A 21913-nucleotide genomic window follows, 5' to 3' on the forward strand; every position below is an offset into this window, starting at 1 on the left:
GTTAGCAAAATATCATTGTCACCCATTGTACCAAATAGTGCTACTAAAGGATTTGGTTCTATCTTTATATCCAAGATTAAAGATAAAGTTCAGAGAATCTCCTTCCAGTGCTTTTCAAGACAAGGACAGGACCAAAACATATGAATTAAAGAGGCCTCATCTCTCTTTCATTTATCACAACATGAATTTACCTTTGGATAGATAGGAGATCATTTGGTTGGAAATATAGGACCAATGTACAACCATAACGGTGAACCTAAAAATTGAATCCCAAATCTCTTCTGATATGGACAAATTTAAATCCTGTTCCCAAGCATTTTTAATTTTAAGTATTGGGGCATACCTTAAGTCAGCTATTTCATTATAAATAAAGGATATTAAACCTATACACTGTGGTCAGTGTGCTGTGAAGTGAACAAAAGAAAAAGCACAGAGAGGCTGTGAGTTAAACCAACAGACTGACTTTACTGGAACTCCCCGAGAGCTTACCAGCACCACTCCCATGATCCTTTTCAGTCCCTCCCACGGGGACCATTGTGATGTCAGCCCAGTGCAAGCCTGCACCTCCGTGACCCGGTTCGCTTGTGGATCAGTGCAGTTCGTGACATGAACCATCCCCCTCCCAGAACCAGTGTTCAAAGGTGCCAAGTCCACAGTTTGTAAACAGTTTGTACGTTTGGGAGGCTGACCTCTCCATCGTGGGGCTGGAACAGTTGCCGGTTGGTTGAGGTCAAGGTGTGCCAGTTTGAGGTGGTCGACCATGAACATTTCTTCCCTACTTCCAATGTCCAAAAGGCACGTCTTCCCGTTGTGTTGTAACATATTGTATGGACCCTTGTATGGGTGCTGAAGGGGGATCCAGTGCATGCCTTTCCTTATATAAACTTATTCGCCGTCTTCGAGATCTTTCAGTACATAGGATAGAGTATGGTGTGAGTTTAAGGGCCAAGCAGCCCACCATCTCACGAGCTGCTGGCACAAGTACTCCTGGGACAGTCAGCGGGGCCCCAAAGACAAGCTCAGTGGAGGACGTGGCCAAATCCTCCTTTGGCACAGTGCAGATGCCAAGGACCACCCAAGGCAACTCGTCCACCTAATCGGAGATGTGCCATGAGGGCCTTCTTCAAATGCCGATGGAACCTTTCTATAGGCCATTAGACAGTGGGTGGTAGGCCATGGTGTGATGTAACTGGAGCTGTGCCAACACTGCCCAGAGGCCGGATGTGAACTGTGCCCCACTATCCAACGTGATAATGGAAGGAAGGCCCAAGATGGGTGATGAGGGCCCTGGCGCAGGATGTTGTGGAAATGTCTGAGAGCGGGACAGCTTCCGACCATCTAGTGAACCCATCTACTATCATAAACAGGTACATGCCACCTCTGGAAACTGGCAGCAGCCCAACGATGTCCTTGTGGATATGGTGTTTTGGCAGGAAGGATTGAAGAAGAGCTTTCACGTGCCTCTGTTCCTTAGATGTCTGACAGTGTAGGAAAGTTCTGGCCCAGTGGCCAACCTGTTTACGTAGGCCATGCCACATGAATCTGTTTGCGACCAGTTGAGTTGTCAGCTGCATGGATGGGTGGGCCAACGTGGGAATGGTGGACCGAGGTCAGCCAGTGGACTCATCACAGAGAAGTGTGGCTTCAGATGGCCCGAAATGCCCATCTCCCAGCTGTAGCCCTGAGCCTGGAGTGCGATAGGCTGGTATCTCACTATCCTGCCGCTGGGCTACTGCAAGTGCTGTAAAATTGATTCCATGGGACAGGGAGTGCACAGACAGGACAGATGCATGGGCCAGAACATCAGCCACGAGGATGTTCTTGTTTTTTGAATATTTTATTTATAATTTTCCAAACTTAAACAGTTATCAACATTTATCAATGTCAATGTCAACAGTTTATAATTATACATGGTTTTCTGCAGAGTTCAAGCTCTTTCCGCCCCATCCCCCCCCCCCCCCCCACGCCCCCACACTCTCAACATTTAATATTTAACACTTAAACAGTTACACATAACATTCAGGACACTCACAACAATGGTGTGAAACACATATCAGGGTTTATGGGTTTGTCACGACCTGGCGGCCAGTGCTCGGGCTGCTTTCTTCTCTTGACTTTTCCTGGTTGGGATGGGATGGACTCCCCCACCCCCCCACCCACCATAGGCAGCTTTATGCAGACTGGCTCGCAGAACATGCACAGCATGTGCGGGACACCGTAAAAGATGGACGTTGCAAACATGCATGAGGGGGCAACTGAAAAACCCCAGTCAAGAGTGGAGCTCGGGAGGAGCAGCTGTTCCCCCATCCCCACCCGGGACTCGTGGTTCACTGCGTTTACTTTGATTTAATAAAGTGTATGGTTTATCCACCAGCTCTGGCCTCCAGACACATAAATGGTGTCAGGAGTTGGATGAGCAGAGCTTGAAGGCAGAGACCAGGTTGGTTTTGTGACGCAGTGAGTACACAACCACGTTTTCCCAGCCGCTACACCTGGCAGATGGAGACACCCCAACCCATTGCTGTTCGAGGGCAAAGTGGCTGAGAATTGGAGGATTTTTGAAGAGGAATATGACATCTTTATTATGGCTGCGCACTTGGACAAGACACCATGCAAAAAAGCCTATATTCTGCTCAACTTGACCGGGCTAGAGGCTATCAAGAGGGAGCGAGCATTCGTATATGCACCGAAAGTTAGAGATGAGAATCAAATAGTTCAGGCGGTGGAGTCCAGGGAGGACCCGGAGTGTCTGAAACCAAAATTTCGGGAAACGTGCAGCCTACAGGTTAACATCGCCATGGAACAGCTGAAGTTGTATAGAAGAGACCAGGAGATAGGAGAACCGATACTGTCCTTCGTAAGTGCATTAAGGCTGAATGCCAAGACCTGCAGATTTGGCACACTGACCGATGACCTGATAAAAGACCACATAGTGCTCGACAACAGAATGAGAAAAACGCTGCTACAAGACAGCGAATTAACACTACATAAAGCCATAGATAAGTGCTTAGCCTATGAAGTAGTGGAGACCAGCATCAGGTGCCTGGTGGCACCCTCAGAGAAGGCAACAAGACATGGTCCAAGCCACGCCCAGCTGTGGCCACTACAGAGGCATGGCAACAGCTGCCGGACAGCCCTGACCAGCAACAGCTGGTGGCAGGACAGTGGTGAGCAGACCCACCAACAAGGTCGCCCCACAGAGGCGGCCACCAGCGGGAAGTGCGCTTCTGAACACATCCACAGAAAGGTGTGCCCAGCCCAGGGAAGGCAGTGCAGGAACTGCCTGCTATGGAACCACTTCGTGCGAGAGTGCAGGAGCACTCAAAGAACACGGACACGAGAAAGAGTTCAGGGACCGGTGGACCAAGTGACTAAAGAGGACGAGTCATCTGAAGAGGAGTTCAATATCGACAGTGTCCACACCAGGTGACCCTGAAAATCTGAGGGAATCCACACTCAAGAGAAATGGTGAAGCCTTCGTCACCGTAACGGTGAACAGTGGAAATTAAAATAGACGTAGTGTTTTACCATTGAAGGAGTTCAACAGGATCAAATATAAAGCAATGATACAATCCAAGGGCAGAGCCTCAAGCCTGGTGGCATGCAGAGGCAGCAGAATACACCCGTTAGGGATGGTGCAACTGCTGTGCACCACACAGGGATGTATACAACCACTCTCCTTCTATGTAATCAAAGAAGACCTACTCCTACTACTGGGGATAAGAGCATGTGTAGACCTGGGTTTGGTAACCTTCGGACTGGTTGTACACCAATACTGAAAATGCCATACCATCCAAAACTGCCAGTCACCTATAGTAGGCGCATAGACCCAGAAATACACCCAGTTGTGCAACCCGCACAGAGGATCCCAGTGCCATGAAGAAACAAGTCAAACTGGAGCTAGACAGAATTCAACAATTAGGGGTCATTTCCCCCGTGTCCAAACCCACCGAATGGGTCTCATCCATGGTGGTGGCAAAAAAGAAAAACACCAAGAAAATAATAATATGCATAAACCCTAAAGACTTAAACACAATACTGAAAATGCCATACCATCCAAAACGGACAGTGGAGGAAGTGGCCACCCAGACACAAAGAGTTCATTCTGCCAGATAACACTAGACCATCAGTCCTTACTGCTAACAACTTCTAGCAACGCTTTCGGATGGTACAGATTGGTAAGGATGCCATTTGGCATCAATTCAGCCAGCTAGGTGTTCCTAAGATCCACGGAACAGACATTCACTGGGTATCCATGTACCACTGTAGTCAACAACATCCTAGTAGGAGGCAAGACCACAGAGGAACTTGACCCCAACCTAAAAAGGTTACTAGACAGAGCAAAAAAATGTACACCTGTGTCTGAATGCTAATAAGTGCAGGTTCAGGGTGGACCAAGTGCCATATGTGAGCCACATATTCACAAAAGATGGCCTAAAAGCAGACAGAGAAACATAGAAAATAAGTGTAGGAGTAGGCCATTTGGCCCTTAAAGCCTACACCGCCATTCATTTTGATCATGGCTGATCATCCCTGTTCCAGCTCTCTCACCATACTCCCTGATCCCTCTAGTCACAAGTATTAAATCTAACTCTCTCTTAAATATAGCTATGGAACTGGCCTCAATCACTTCCTGTGCCAGAGAATTCCATAAATTCACCACCCTCTGAGTGAAAAAAATTCTTCCTCATCTCAGTCCTAAAGGACTTCCCCTTTATCCTTAAACTGTTACCCCTGGTTTAGACTTGCTCAACATTGGGAACAATCTTCCTGCATCTGTGCAAAAAAAGGTTTTGTGGATATTGACAGGATGCAAACCATATAACCATATAACCACTTACAGCACAGAACAGGCCAGTTCGGCCCTACTAGTCCATGCCGTAGCAAATCCCCACCCTCCTAGTCCCACTGACCAGCACCCGGTCCATACCCCTCTAATCCCCTCCTATCCATGTAACAATCCAGTCTTTCCTTAAATGTAACCAATGATCCTGCCTCGACCACATCTGCCGGAAGCTCATTCCACATCCCCACCACCCTCTGCGTAAAGAAATTTCCCCTCATGTTCCCCTTATAATTTTCCCCCTTCAATCTTAAACCATGTCCTCTAGTTTGAATCTCCCCCTTTCTTAATTGAAAAAGCCTATCCACATTTACTCTGTCTGTCCCTTTTAAAATCTTAAACACCTCTATCAAGTCCCCTCTCAATCTTCTATGCTCCAGAGAAAAAAAAGCCTCAGACTGCACAACCTTTCCCTGTAACTCAGACCCTGAAATCCTGTCAACATTCTCGTGAACCTTCTCTGCACTCTCTCTATTTTGTTTATATCTTTCCTATAATTTGGTGACCAAAACTGTACACAGTACTCCCAATTTGGCCTCACCAATGCCTTGTACAATTTCATCATAACCTCCCTACTCTTGAATTCAATACTCCGATTTATGAAGGCCAACATTCCAAATGCCTTCTTCACCACACCATCTACCTGAGTATCAGCCTTGAGGGTACTATTTACCATAACTCCTAAATCCCTTTGTTGCTCTGCACTCCTCAATTGTCTACCATTCAATGTATATGACCTATCTAAATTTGCCTTTCCAAAATGTAGCACCTCACATTTATCTGTATTAAATTCCATCAGCCATTTCTCAGCCCACACCTCCAGCCTTCCTAAATCACCTTTTAATCTATGGTAATCTACCTCATTGTCCACAACACCACCAATCTTTGTGTCATCCGCAAACTTGCTTATCCAATTCTCTACCCCTACATCCAGATCGTTACTATATATAACAAATAATAGTGGACCCAGGACCGAACCCTGAGGAACTCCACTAAGTCACCGGCCTCCAATTGGACAAACAATTTTCTACCACTACTCTCTGACACCTTCCATCCAACCACTGCTGAATCCATTTCACTACCTCCTTATTTATACCTAATGCCTCCACCTTTTTTCCTAACCTCCTGTGGGGAACTTTGTCAAAAGCTTTACTAAAGTACAAATAGACAACATCCACAGCTTTCCCTTCATTAACCTTTTTTGTAACCCCCTCGAAGAACTCAATCAGGTTTGTCAAGCATGATCTACCCCTGACAAAACCATGGTGATTACTCCCTATCAATCCCTGTACCTCCAAAAAGAACACTTTCCATCAACTTGCCCACCACAGACGTCAGACTTACAAGGCCTATAATTCCCAGGTTTGCATTTGGACCCTTTCTTAAACAGAGGAACCACATGCGCCACCCTCCAATCCTTTGGTACCACACCCATGGCCAGTGACATCCTAAATATCTCTGTTAATGGCCCCACTAACTGTCCACTAGCCTCCCTGAGTGTCCTAGGGAATATTTTGTCCGGTCCGGGAGATTTATCCACCTTTATCTTTTTTAACACAGCCATCACTACCTCCTCGGTTATCCTTATATGCTTCATGACCTCCCCACTATTTTTCTTTACTTCAACTGGTTCAACATTTTTTTCCCTAGTGAATACCGAGGCAAAGAAATCGTTCAAAATTTCCCCCATTTCCTCAGACTTCTCATTCAGCCTACCCTCGCTATCTACAAGGGGTCCAATTTTATCTCACTAATCTTTTACTGTTAATGTACTTATAGAAACCCTTTGGATTTATTTTTACTCTGTCAGCCAAAGCCTCTTCACGCCTTTTTTTGGCCTTTCTAATTTCTTTCTTTCATCTTGCCTGTCAAATCCCTTAAGAATTTTGAACATTTCTATTAAATCTCCTCTTAATTGTCTAAACTCCAGCGAGTACAAGCCTAGTCGTTCTAGCCTTTCTTCATATGCAAGTCCCGCCATCCCTGGTATCAATCTGGTAAACCTTTTCTGCACTCTCTCCATGGCAATGATGTCGTTCCTCAGATAAGGAAAACAAAACTGAACACAATACTCCAGGTGAGGTCTCACCAAGGCCCTATACAACTGCATCAATACCTCTCTGCTCCTGAACTTGAATCCCTTTGATATGAACGCCAACATACCATTCGCCTTTTTAACTGCTTGCTGCACCTGCCTGCCCACTTTTAATGACTGATGCACAGCGACACCCAGATCTCTTTGCATCTCCCCTTTTCCTAATTGGATACCATTAAGAGAGTACTCAGCCCTTCCATTCTTTCCTCCAAAGTGGATAACCACACACTTATCCACATTATAATGCATCTGCCATGCATTTGCCCATTCACCCAACCTGTCCAAGTCACCCTGCACACTCTTAACAGCCTCTACACAGCTTACAATCCCACCCAGCTTCGTGTCGTCTGCAAACTTGGACATGCTGTTTTCTATTTCCTCATCTAAATCATTAATATATATCTTAAATAACTGGGGTCCTAGCACAGAGCCTTGTGGTACCCCACTACTAACTGACTGCCATTCCGAAAAGTACCCGTTTTCGTACTCTTTGCTTCCTATCTGTCAACCAATTCTCTATCCACCTCAATACCATATCCCCTATACCGTGCGCCTTAAGTTTGTATAGTACTAAGACCAGAGCTATTAGTGAAGTGCCACTACCTAAAGATGTCACATCACTCCAAAGATTTCTAGGCAAGGCAAACTACTTGGGCAGATTCATTCCGAATGCCAATGAGCTGTCCACGCCACTACAAGACTCAGAATGGTAATGGGACAGTGCCCATCAGAAAAGCATTTGAAGGCCTCAAGAAGCTCATGGCGAGTCCACCAGTCTTAGCAAACGACCAGTACTATCGACAGACTATGACATCAAATGACCAGTACTATCGACATGTTATGACATCAAACGACCAGTACTATCGACATGCTACGACATCAAATGATTGCTTCCCTTTAAGGTGTGTCCTAAGGTGGGTTTAGCCAGAAGAAGGTTGAAAATGTTTGGTTTACATGACTAATAAGTAGAAATTCTGCCTCACTCACAGGAAAAAGAATCTCAGGGTTGTATGTGATGTCAAGTATGTACCTTGACTTGAACTTGAACTTTGATTTATGAAGCCAAACTGCTCTGAACGTGAGAGGGAAACAACACCATATAATGAGCATTAGATCTCCATCATCTTCTTATGGGAGTTCATGAAAAAGTGTTATAGCTGCAATCAAAGCTGTTGATTTCATTTCCACATTCTAAACTCTGTTACAAATGAAAGCAGCTATTTCAATTGGAAGACATTGATTTTCACAATTTTACCATGGAAAGAGTGAGAGGCCAAGTTTCTTGATTATAGTGACCTCAACTGCAAGGGATTGGCTCACTAGCTGGGAATTTTGATTGGATTGAGCCCAACATCAACTTCAAGTTTATTATCATTTGGGTGTATAATGGAACCAGACAAAAGTGTTTCTCCAGAATATGATGCACACATATACGCATAGTACCCAGCACACACTAATCATGTATATCCATTAATATAAAATAAATATTTTGGGATGATATTTAAAGGTACTCCTCAGCTTATGACCAACGTGAATTACTTCCACCAGCACATACGACCAATATTTTTTTTTAAAATACTGTACATGTGGTGAGATTCCTAATTTGTTGGAAATATTTTTGAAAAACTGCTTCGTTTCCTCATTCAGACTTATGACCTTTGGTCCCAATTTCAGTCATAAGTTGAGGACAACCTGTACTCAGTTATATGGTATCCATACTTTTATCATGGTACATCCTCATATTAATGTAATTTCACTGCTGTTCATTGATCCTATTTCTGTTTCATAAAGGTTCTATTTTCTATTTCATAATATTTTTATTTCTATTTCATAAAGGTTCATTTACATAGCACACAGAGCATTACAGCACAGTGGAGGCCCTTCTGCCCACATTGTTGTGCTGACGTATGTAAACCTACTTCACAACAATCTAATTTTTCCCTACCCCATAGCTTCTATTTTTCTTTGATCCATGTAACTATGTAAGAATTAACAGTACCTTCCATCACCTCCCAACCTTTGATAACAGGCATGGAACACTATTTAACAAAGATAAATAAAGCTATGATACACCATCTTTTACCAGCACACACCTTACAACTAGTCCTCTGGTGTCAGCCACAGCTCATGTTATATAGTCAGGATAATGTGAACTATTTTGTAACCGTGTAAGGACACACCTTAGTACACTGTAGTAACTGTAGTGCACCACTGTAGGGTGCATGTATATGTGAGTGTGTGGACAATTTCCTGAGATGGTGGAAGGCATCAGTAAGTAGTCTCTTTGGTTATTTAAATCTTGCATCTCTAAGTTATTTAAGAAGCCTCCTAAGTCACTCAAGAGACATAACATGGTGGCAGCAGCATGAGAACAGGAATAAAGCTGTACAATTGATCGTAAGTCACTGAAATACGAAGAGGAAGAAGAGAAAAAAAAAATTACTGATAAAAACGGCTGGAGCAACAACAGTTCACCCAGTGATGGACGGGAGGCTGAAGACATTGGCGAATCATTTAAAAGGTTTCATCATGTCCAATTTAACATTCAAAAGCTATTTTTAAAATGCAACAGCAGAGAAGGTCAATTATATACTTGTCTGAACAGGGGAGCAAGGCCTTGACTTATTTAATAGCTGGGAACTTACAGAGGTGGAGAAAAATGATCCAGAACAGATATTTGCAAAGTTTGCTTCTCACCTTGAACCCAGATCTAATCATAGAATTAAACGCTATGAAGTTCAAGGCTTAATGCAAGAGACTGATGAAACTGTTGATAACTTCCTCACTAGACTAAAAATTGTTGCTGCAAAATGCAGATTTAAGGATACGTGAACACAGTTCACGTCACAAGAATTCAGAAAGCTGGCAACAGAATATGGGTTTGTTATCACTACATCATCCTTTATGACTCCAAAGGTCGTGGGTCCATTGAAAGACAAGTGCAAACTGTGAAATGCACACTAGTTAAGTGTCGTGAAACAAAAGAAGACCCATACCACAACACCTTTAAGGGCTGACATGAAGTCCCTGGCAGAACTTCTAAATGGCAGGAGATATTAAACAACTCTGCCAAGCAAAATAAACCCTCTAGAAGACAAGGAGGAAACCAGAAGGATGGCAACATTATAACAAACATGCACAAACATTGCCAGAACTCTTCAGAGGGCAGCATTTGCATACTCAAGAGCTGATGTTGAAAATATGGACCCCAGCAAAGGTCATCAGAGAAGCCACAGAGATCATACATTGTCGAGACAGACTCTGGCCATCAGCGGAGGAGGAAGATGTGATGAAGCAGGGAGCTTTAATACCAGCAAAGCCTACAACAAGTGAGGTAACAAGTGAAGAGACCACAACAACTAATACAAAAACATCCACACAGCAGTTGTCAGGTGAAACACACCAAGCTACATCACCTCCACGTGTACCAGCAACACAGAGCCCAATGGTCATAGCCAAATCCACAAGATGGTGAAGGAACATGCTGACGTCAGTGTGATATGGATGAGAACTATTTAAAAATAGCTGTGTAAATGAACGAGTGAACAAGTTCAATTACTTAAGTTGCACTAGAAAGAAAGTGATAAAGAACACTAAATTTTTTTTTTATCTTGAGAAGGAGGGATGTGAACCATTTTGTAACGGAGTAAGAATACCCCCTCCTCACTATAGTAACTGCAGTGTACCATTGTGGGGCGTATGTGCGTGTATGTATCGGAGTGTGTGAACAGTTTCCTGAGATGGTGGAAGGCATCAGTAAAAGTCTCTTTTGTTATTTGAATCTTTCATCTCTAAGTTATTTAAGAAGCCTTCCAAAGAACTCTCTTTATAGCTCATAACCTGGAGATGAGCTTAGGGATGGTCTCAAGGGGAAAAGAGAGTGAACAAGTACACATGCTGGGTTTCATATGGCAGCAAGACAGCAGCCGACCCAGGTAGGCCCGTGTGGCCTGAGGTGAGGAGGAGGAGGAAGGTGTGGGTTGGCCTGATCATGATTGACAGGGGACACGACTTTTGGCCTGCCTCCTACGTGAGTGGCCTTCCAGGTTTCAAGTCCATTGAAACTCCTTTGGTCTGACCAGCTTCTTGAATGACCGTCCCTGCTAACAGTACCTGGAATGCGTTGCTGCGGATTGTGGTGGAGGTTGGGACAATCACAATGTCCCTATTAGTCACTAACTTCCAGGCAGAGCCCGTCACATTTACTACTCCCCTCTGTTTCTGTAGGCAAGCCAGTTCTGAGTGTGGAAAACATGACTTTAAATGTTAAAGGGGTAAAATTGTAATGCAAATTTACAACTTTACTATCTGTTTTCAAATAAATTTATACTGAACAGACAGATTTTAGCTGCTTGTCTTCTGTCGTTTACAGAATGGAGAACATAAAATGTGTACTATGAAGCAGAAGAATGTAAAACAATCCCATATTTTTTAAACAAGATGAACAAATGCACTTGTCAGTTAAATAAACTAACTGTTAATTGAAGCTTTTAGTGATAATGTGAGGATAAATAGCTGCTTTGGAAGAATGAGCTTGTTGCTTGCCAGGGCTAATGTAAGCTTTTTGAATTCATGTCCAAAATTCCTTATCTGCAGTTGTGTATTAGTAATCGCAATAGTTTCTTGTACAATTTCCAATGTAAGCCCGTTGTTCAAGTGAAGTTTCGAGTTGTTCTGCCTCCTGGAGGTTCACTCGTGAGTCTCAAGAGAAAGGATAAGACTGCTGGAAATCTGAGAATCAAATGAGAGTGTTGGAAAGACTCAGCAGGCATGCCAGAGCAAGAAATGGTCAGAGGAGAACAATGCCCCTTTGCTTCAGAGGGAACCTTTGTCATGTTAAAAGGGAAATGAGGTGCGTGCTTGTCACTCGGTGGGGGGGGGGGGGGGGGGGGGAGAGAGAGAGAGAGAGAGAGAGAGAGAGAGAGATAAAACATTACAAATAGGAGCAAGAGACGGCCATCTGACCCATCCAGCCTGCTTCATCACTCAGTACAATCACAGCCATTTGGGCTGTGGACTCAGCTCCACCTACCCACACATTCTCCAGAACCAAAAATCTATCTATCTTCAAAAATATATCTGCATTTTATATACATTCAATTGAAGGATGAGATGTGGCTTAATGGAATTCTATAAGATGAAGGTTCTAAAGATGATCTAATAGATAAGTTAAATATTTATTTATTTACAACGGTTCTAGCCATTGGAAGCCATGCCACACAATTAATCTACCAACCCCGCATGTTCTGGAGAATGGCAGAACATCAGAGTACCTGGGCAAAACCCAGGCAGGTCACAGGGAGAATGAACAAACTTCTTACAAACGGCAGCACACTTGTATCTGAGATGCTGGCTCTGCAATAACGTTGCACTAACCACTGCGCTAACCATGCAGCCCTCACTTAGAGAGCAGTTGATCTCTGGAACATACTGCAAGAGGAGGTGTTGAATTCACTTAGAACCAGAGAACACTACAGTGAGAAATAAGACCTTCAGTCCATCTGGTCTGTGCCAAATTCTGCCTAGACCCATTGACTTGCACTGGGAACATACCCCTCCAATCCATATACCTGTCCAAATTTTTCTTAACTATCATAACAAAGCTCACATTCACCACTTCACCTGGCATATCGTTCCATCATCCCACCACTCTCTGCGTGTAGAAGATCCCCCTAATGTCCTATTTTTACTTGTCGCCCTCAACCTCAACTTCTTGTCTCACCCATCCTCGGTGGAAAAGGCCTGCTTCCATTTACTCTATCTAATAAGGGTGGATAAATCTCCAGGGTCTAAACAAGATATTCCCTCAGGCCTTGAGGGAGGCAAATGTAGAAATTGTAGGGCCCTGCCAGAAATATTTAAAATGTCCTCAGCCACAGGATTGGAGGGAAGCTCATGTTGTTTAAAAAAGGCTCCTAAAGTAACCCAGGAAATTATAGGTCGGTGAGCCTGATGTCAATAGTAGGTAAATTATTGGAAGGCATTCAAAAAAATCAGATATACAATTATTTTGATATCCAGAAACTGATTAGGGAAGTCAACGTTGTGTTTAACCAATCTTAGAGAGTTTTTTGAGGAGGTTACCAGGAACATTGACGAAGAAAAGGCTGTGGACATTGACTACATGGACTTTAGTAAGGTCTTTGACAAGGTCCCATATGGGAGGTTAGGAAGGTTCAGACACTCAGTATTTGTGGTGAGGAAGTAAATTGGATTTGACATTGACTGTACAAGAGAAGCCAGAGAGTAGTGGTGGATGGTTGCTTCTCAGAATGAAGGCCTGTGTCCCTCAGGGATCGGACCATTGATGTTTGTCATCTATATCAAAGACTTGGATGATAATGTGGTAAATAGAATCAGTAAGTTTTCAGATGGCACTAAGATTGGAGGCGTTGTGAACAATGAAGAAGGTTTCCAACACCTGCAGATCTGGACCAACTGGAAAAATGGGCTAAAATGTGGCCGATGGAATTTAATGCAGACAAGTGTGAAGTGTTGTCCTTTGGATGGACAAACCAAGAAAGGACTTACACAGTAAATGGTCAGGCACTGAGGAATGCGGTAGAGAAGAGGGATCTGGAAATACAGATATATAATTCCCTGAAAGTGGTGTCACATTGAGCTTTTGGTATACTGGCCTTCAAAAATCAAAGTATTGAGTAGAGGAATAAAAACACAATGCTGGAGAAACTCAGCAGGTCAAAGATAAAGATGCATATGTAGCAGATCATCGAAGGCTTAATTGAACCAGCTCGGGAGGTTCCGGGTGACGTTACAATGCAATTACCTTATTTGGAACATGCAAGGTTTTAAAAAGCTGCAGGTGAATGTTTGAGTAAATGATTTTTACTGAACCTCAACTCGACTACATCTGATCATTTTCTCGTTCTTCATTTCACTGCGACACGGTTGCTACATTGGTGACCCCGACGGGCCCAAACGGATTTTGGACCCAAAATGGACAATGCAGCAATTTCACTCAAACTGCCTGTCTTTTGACTCACTGCAAACTGAAGTTTGGTTTGGGTAGATTGAGGCACAGTTCCACATTCGCAAGATAGAAGTGGACGCCACTAAGTACTATAATGTGGTAAGCGCCTTCAACCAGGTCACGGCTGGTCGAGTAATGGATCTCCTTCAGGACCCACCAGCTCTCAGCAAGTATGAAGCCCTAAAAGCCCTCCCCTCTGGATTTACAGTCTCTCACAGCGTGAACGAGCAGCATGGCTTCTCCATATCGATGGCCTGGGGACCATGCCCCTTTGGAGATAATGAATGACACGTTGCCACTGGCTGATAGCCATAGGCCATCTTTTACTATTGAATACAGGAGTTGGGATGTTATTTTCAAGTTGTTTAAGACATTGGTGAGGCCAAATTTTGAATATTGTGAGCAGTTGTTTTTAGAGCACATGTCAGAAGACATCCCCCTCATGTTGGCTGACGAGGACTTTGATAACCCTCAAACAGTGGCCCCCCGTACAGACATTCTATGGCATATGAAACAGCAAGGCACAAGGCCTACAGAAATTAGTGCTGCATCACACCCAAATGCCCAGGCTCCATGAGTACCTGCGATGAGGGTGCACATTCTCCTGGACAAGCATGTCTCCATGCCAACCACCTGGTGTTTTTACCATCAACGCTGGGGTTCTGGAACTCACTGCTGCCGACCCCATTGCACTTTTCCAGGAAACACCATGGCTAGTTGTTGCTAATGGGTATGACGTCTAGCCACCGTAACAGCTTACTCTACGTCTGGGACAAACTCTCCCAGCACAAATTTCTAGTCGACACGGGTGCAGAGGTTAGTGTCCTTCCTTCTTTGGGCTTTTACACACCGTACCAGGAGCGCAGGTCCAGCACTCACTGCAGTGAATAACAGTTTGATTTGTACGTATGGCACACGGATTATACCCCTGAAATTCGGCGACAATAAGTTCACATGGAAGTTCATTCTTGCTGCTGTGTCCCGGCTGTTGCTGGGTGCTGACTTCCTCAGAGCCCACTCACTGATGGTAAACTTAAAAGGGCACCGGTTGGTGAACTCCTCAATGTTCCAGACTTTCCACCTTGGAAAAGCCAAACTACCTGCCCCACACCTAGACGCCGTGGAGTACTCAAACAACAAATTTGCCAGACTTCTTGCAGAGTTTCCGGACATTGTCGCTCCCCCAGTTTTCCACTGCCACATCCAAGCATGGTGTGGCACACCACATCCTCACCCAAGGACTTCCTCTACACCCCTGAACCTGACGCCTGCAACCCGACAAGTTGTAGCTCACAAGACAAGAGTTCCACAAAATGGAGGAACTTGGAATCTGATAGCCCGTGGGGATCCCCGCTACATATGTTCCCAAAGCCACAGGAGGCCGGAGACCTTGCCGAGATTACAGGTGTCTCAACGACGCTACCACTGCAGACCACTACCCCATGCCCCATATACAGGACTTTACAGCTAATCCTTATGGGGCCAGGATACTTTCTAAAATTGACGGTGCGTGGGTACCTGTGAACCCATAGGATGTGCCCAAGACCGTCGTCATAACACTGTTTGGCCTCTTCAAATTTTTGAGAATCCCTTTTGGGCTCAAAAATGCTGCATAGACATTCCAGTGACTGATGGACGCGGTGGGACATTCTTTTCATATACTTGGGTGATATCCTCGTCACCAGCAACTCTCACAAAGAGCACTTACAGCATCTGCATTTACTCTACCGCTGCCTACAGCAGGTCAGGTTAACTGTGAATCCTGCCAAGAGCAAATTCGGGCAGTGCTCTACCAAGTTCTTGGGACATCAGAATCTGGGGTGTCGTTCCATTGCCTAGCAAGGTGAAAGCCATCCTCAAATTCCCGAGGCCCGATACCATCAAAAGACTCCAGGAATTTGTGGGGATGGTCAATTTCTATCACCCTCTACCCCCTGTAGCTCATATTATGAAACCTCATGCCCAGCGATGCCAAAGAATTCGAGTGGACAAAAGAGATTCCAGCAGACCAAAGACACCCAGTGAAGGCAACATTGCTGGCCCATCCACAAATGGATGCACCAACTGCCTTGACAATAGACGTGTCCGATGCGGCAGCAGGCGGGGTCTTGGAACAGTTCACCAATGGCCAATGGAAGCCTCTAGCATTTTTTAGTAGGCATCTCCACCCTCCGGAAACTAAATACAGCATATTCGATAGGGAAATGCTGGCACCGCACCTAGCGGTCAAGCACTTCCACCATTTTTTGGAAGACAGGGACTTCACAGTTTTTACTGACCACAAACTGCTAACATTTGCCTTTAGGAAGGCATCCTGCCAGCAACACCAAGTTTTCAACCAGGATTAAGCATATCTCCAGTAAGAGTAATATGGTGGCTGATGCCCTGTCCCGCAGCAGGATGTCAAACTCCTGGCTTATAGAACAGCTGTCACAAGCCTGCAACTCGAGGATGTACCCTTTGGGCTGCAAGGTACCACTCTCCTGTGCAACGTTTCCACAGGTCAGCCTCGCCCTATTGTCCCTGCTGCATAGAGATGTTGCATTTTTAATGCCATTCATGGACTGTCCCACCCCTCAATTGGAGCGACGGTCCGCCTGATAGGCAATATGTTTATTTGGCATGGACTCAAAACACAGGTCACGTGCTGGGCAAAGACGTGCATGGACGGCCGATCTGCAGAAGTGCAAAGGCATGTGAAGGCGTCGCTTCAGCCTTTCCAGCCACCACACCACAGATTCAACCACGTGCATATCAACATTGTCAGCCCGCTTCTGGTATCACAAGGGTCTAGGTACTTCTTAACGGTCATTGACAGATTCACTTGGTGGCCGGAGGCATTTCCTATGACGGACTCATTGACTGATTCATGTCCCAGAGCTTTTATTTCTGTCTGGGTATCTCGGTTCAGCCTACCCACACACAACAGAGTTTACCTCCACACTCTGGGATGTTTTGTCATGACAGCTGGGAATGCAGTTTCACCACATGACAGCCTACCACCCACAGTCGAATGGCCTGGTCGAGTGGTTCCATAAGCTTATGAAGGCTGCACTGATGGCCCACCTCCAGGGACCTTTGAGCAGACGAGCTGCTCTTGATCCTCCTGGGCATAAGAACAACACCCAAGGAGGATCTCAACTCCTCATCGGCAGAGTTGGTTATGAAGCCCTGCTCATTGTACCTGGGGAGTTCGTGCCTGCAGCACATGGACAGGGGGTGCCACATCAAGGCATGGAACCATGAGACCCTTCATCCCAAAGGAATTCCAGGACTGTGAGTTTGTGTTTGTGCGTAGAGGTGCACATGGGCCACCCTTCCAGAGGCCGTATGAGGACCCCTTCAGAATGTTACGAAACAATCGTACAACTTGTGTACTGGACATTGGCGGACATCTAGAGACATTTATGATTGACCAACTAAAGCCTGCTCATTTTGACCTTGATTGGCTCTTGCCACGACCCCCAATGCAAAGGCACGGACGACCACCCAAGAGCGGTGGACAATAATGGCAACAGAGGTTTAGCCTCCTATCGCCAGTTCTGGGGCGGGTTGGCCATGTAGTGGCTCATCGGAGGCTAAATCGAACCAGCTAGGGAAGTGCCGAGTGGCATCACAATTCGATGATGTGATTCGGAACATGCGCAGTTTTAAAAAGATGCAGGTGACTGCTTGAGTAAACTACTTTTACTGAGCCTCGACTTGACCATGTCTGATCATTTTTTCATTCTTCATTTCATACTGTGACACAGTTGCTACAACATAACCAATGTTTCAGGCTTGACCCCTTCATCAAGCTATGAACAAAATGTGGCAGGTGCCAGATCAAATGGTGGGAAGCACAGTCCCACGGGCAGGAGGAAATTGGTGAATAAGGAGGGCACACAAGTAAACAAGAGAAGGGGGAATGGCCCTGTGAATGGAGTACTGTCACACCCATACCACCCCTAGATTGGAGGAGAAGCGCCTCATTTTCCATCAGAGACTCTCCAACCTGATAGCATTAACATTGAATTCTCCAATTTCCAATAGCCTAGCTCTTCCTCTCTTCCCTATCCCTCTGTCTTCTTCCTTCCAGCTCTCCAGCCCTTCCCCTTCAATTCACAAAGCCAGCCCCTCTCCCTCCATTTGCTTGTGTGCCTTCCCTCCCTTAATCTCCTCTTATCTCCTGCCTAAGGGACTGTGCTCCTCCCCTGACCACCTCCCACCACCATTTTGTTCGGACACCTGCCCACATTTTGTTCATACTTTGATGAAGGGCTCAAGCCCAAAACGTTGGTTATGTATCTTTATCTTTGCCACGTAAAGTACATGATTTGACCTATTGACTTTCTCCAGCTTTGTGTTTTACTTCAATCACAGTGCCTGTAAACGTTCATCTTTTACTATTGAATCCAGGAGTTGGGATGTTATGGTAAAGTTGTATAAGACATTGGTGAAGCCAAATTTGGAGGATTGTGTGCATTTATGGTCACCGAACTACAGAAAGGATATCAATAAGATTAAAAGAGGGCAGAGAAGACTTACTAGGATGTTAACGGGTCTTCATGAATTGAGTTACAGGGAATCATTAAAGAGGTTCCGACTTTATTCCCTGAAGTGTAGAAGAAAGAAGAGAAATTTGATAGAGGTATACAAAGTGATGGTAATAGACAGAGTAAATGAAAGTCATCTTTTTCTACTGAGGGTAAGTGAGATACAAACCAGAGGATTAAGGGTGAAAGGGGAAAAGTTTAGGATGAACTTTTTTTGAATATTTTATTTATAATTTTTAAATCATATAACATCAATTATAACATATTCATAAAGAAAGTATATGATTAAATTTTAAAAAAACTTCCCTCATCCACCCCACTAACACCCTCCCTCCTCCCCCTTCTACCTACTAAGAAAGGAGACCGTCACTTTTTAGCTGTGGAAACCTAGACGCCCACCGGAACAGGTCGAGAGATTAAATCTTCAAACCAAGAATTTTTAGGTATGGGCTCCATACTTTTACAAAAAATGATATTTATCCCTCAAATTATATGTTATCTTTTCTAAAGGAACACAGGATTTCATTACTGTATGTCATCTTTGTCTCAAACTAAATCAAATTTCCAGGTGATGGCCAAACATTTTATAGAAACATAGAAATTCAATTTGATACATAGTCATTCTTAATTCTAAGGCAATTGACTTAATCTTTGGCTTGGCTTCGCGGACGAAGATTTATGGAGGGGGTAAAAAGTCCACGTCAGCTGCAGGCTCGTTTGTGGCTGACAAGTCCGATGCGGGACAGGCAGACACGATTGCAGCGGTTGCAAGGGAAAATTGGTTGGTTGGGGTTGGGTGTTGGGTTTTTCCTCCTTTGCCTTTTGTCAGTGAGGTGGGCTCTGCGGTCTTCTTCAAAGGAGGTTGCTGCCCGCCAAACTGTGAGGCGCCAAGATGCACGGTTTGAGGCGTTATCAGCCCACTGGCGGTGGTCAATGTGGCAGGCACCAAGAGATTTCTTTAGGCAGTCCTTGTACCTTTTCTTTGGTGCACCTCTGTCACGGTGGCCAGTGGAGAGCTCGCCATATAATACGATCTTGGGAAGGCGATGGTCCTCCATTCTGGAGACGTGACCCATCCAGCGCAGCTGGATCTTCAGCAGCGTGGACTCGATGCTGTCGACCTCTGCCATCTCGAGTACTTCGACGTTAGGGGTGTAAGCGCTCCAATGGATGTTGAGGATGGAGCGGAGACAACGCTGGTGGAAGCGTTCTAGGAGCCGTAGGTGGTGCCGGTAGAGGACCCATGATTCGGAGCCGAACAGAAGTGTGGGTATGACAACGGCTCTGTATACGCTTATCTTTGTGAGGTTTTTCAGTTGGTTGTTTTTCCAGACTCTTTTGTGTAGTCTTCCAAAGGCGTTATTTGCCTTGGCGAGTCTGTTATCTATTTCATTGTCGATCCTTGCATCTGATGAAATGGTGCATCCGAGATAGGTAAACTGGTTGACCGTTTTGAGTTTTGTGCCCGATGGATGAACAGAGGAACCACTGACATGGTCTTTGCCCTCAGACAGCTCCAAGAAAAGTGCAGAGAACAAAACAAAGGACTCTACATCACCTTTGTTGACCTCACCAAAGCCTTCGACACCGTGAGCAGGAAAGGGCTTTGGCAAATACTAGAGCGCATCGGATGTCCCCCAAAGTTCCTCAACATGATTATCCAACTGCACGAAAACCAACAAGGTCGGGTCAGATACAGCAATGAGCTCTCTGAACCCTTCTCCATTAACAATGGCGTGAAGCAAGGCTGTGTTCTCGCACCAACCCTCTTTTCAATCTTCTTCAGCATGATGCTGAACCAAGCCATGAAAGACCCCAACAATGAAGACGCTGTTTACATCCGGTACCGCACGGATGGCAGTCTCTTCAATCTGAGGCGCCTGCAAGCTCACACCAAGACACAAGAGAAACTTGTCCGTGAACTACTCTTTGCAGATGATGCTGCTTTAGTTGCCCATTCAGAGCCAGCTCTTCAGCGCTTGACGTCCTGCTTTGCGGAAACTGCCAAAATGTTTGGCCTGGAAGTCAGCCTGAAGAAAACTGAGGTCCTCCATCAGCCAGCTTCCCACCATGACTACCAGCCCCCCCACATCTCCAATTGACTTAATATCCCCTAATAAAAACAACATTGGATAAAACGGAAGACTAACTTTTAATACTTTCTCCAAAAATAATTTAACTTGTTTCCAAAATGTCCTCACCTAAGAACAGGTCCAAATCGAATGAAAAAAGATTCTCCAAATCTAAAACACAAATCTGAAGAAATTAAATTAAATTTCTTTAATTTTTTAGGGGTTAAATATAATTGATGTAGAAAATTATAATGTACTAATCTATATCTTACATTTATAACCTTAGTCATACTATCCTTCCATAAATTTCTCCAAACATTTTCATCTATCTTCCTGTTTAAGTCAGATTTCTATTTTAATCTTGATTTATGAACATTTAACCTAGACATTTTATTTTGTAATAACTTGTACATTTCAGAAATAAACTTTTTTGTTTCTTCCTTAGTAAGTAATAATTCTAAAGCAGATTGTCTAGTTAATTTTAAACTGTGGCCTAATTTTTCCAATAAAAAGATTTTTTTCTGATAATAGCAAAAAAAAAGTATTGCTAGGAACTGGATATTTTTCCTTCATCTCATTAAAAGATGCAAACATTCCTGCTTCAAAACAATTTTCAACTTTTAAAATCCCAAATTGATTCCATATCTTTAAAAACTGATTATTGACAGTAAAAGGAAAAAGGTTTATTTTGATATAAAGGCATTTTCGCTGAAATCTTTCCTTTTCCACCTATCTCATAATCAATTTTATTTCATGATTCAATTAAATGTTTCAATATTGGTGGGTCCTTACCAATTAACAGTTTTGGATTCTATTTATAAATAAATTCTGACATAGATTTCTCATCAATTTTATCTAATTCTATACTTTCACAAATTGGAGATGTATTTAAATCAAACATTGCATTAATAAATTTCAATTGTGCAGCTTTATAATAATTCTGAAAATGTGGCAGTTGTAAACCATCTAATTCAAATCTCCAAGTGAATTTCTCCAAAAGTACCCAATTCCTTTTCCCTTTCCATAAAAATTTCCTTACAATTGAATTAAGATCTTTAAAAATGTTTTGAGGTATTGAACAAGGAATAGATTGAATAGATTGCCTTATTTCCCTTGGGAAAATAGTCGTTTTAATACAGTTCACTCTACCTTTTAAGGTAATAGGTAAGTAATTCCATGGATTTAAATCATCTTTAATTTTATTAAATAGCAGTACATAATTTAATTTATACAAATTATCTAAATTATCAATTTTGATACCTAAATATTTAATCAGATTTTGTGTCCACTTAATTGAGCTACTCGTTTACATCGATCATAATTTCCTTCTACTAATGGTATAACTTCACTTTTATCCCAATTAATTTTGTAACCAGA

General features: G+C 43.9%; 1 protein-coding gene across 7 annotated transcripts in view; it reads left to right on the top strand.

Annotated features, from left to right (window-relative positions):
• The first annotated feature begins 546 nt into the window (after window positions 1-546).
• LOC138738971 (cell surface glycoprotein CD200 receptor 2-like) overlaps window positions 547-21913 on the top strand; it is a 112226-nt gene continuing 90859 nt past the window's right edge. For 2 of the 7 annotated variants that reach the window (XM_069890238.1, XM_069890246.1), the window contains exon 1: window positions 548-795. The gene's annotated coding sequence lies outside the window, so the exon portion shown is untranslated. The other 5 variants (XM_069890240.1, XM_069890243.1, XM_069890239.1 and 2 more) reach the window with 5 other exon arrangements.

Source organism: Narcine bancroftii, chromosome 7, assembly GCF_036971445.1.
Source record: "Narcine bancroftii isolate sNarBan1 chromosome 7, sNarBan1.hap1, whole genome shotgun sequence".
In the NCBI taxonomy this organism is placed as follows: Eukaryota; Metazoa; Chordata; class Chondrichthyes; order Torpediniformes; family Narcinidae; genus Narcine; species Narcine bancroftii.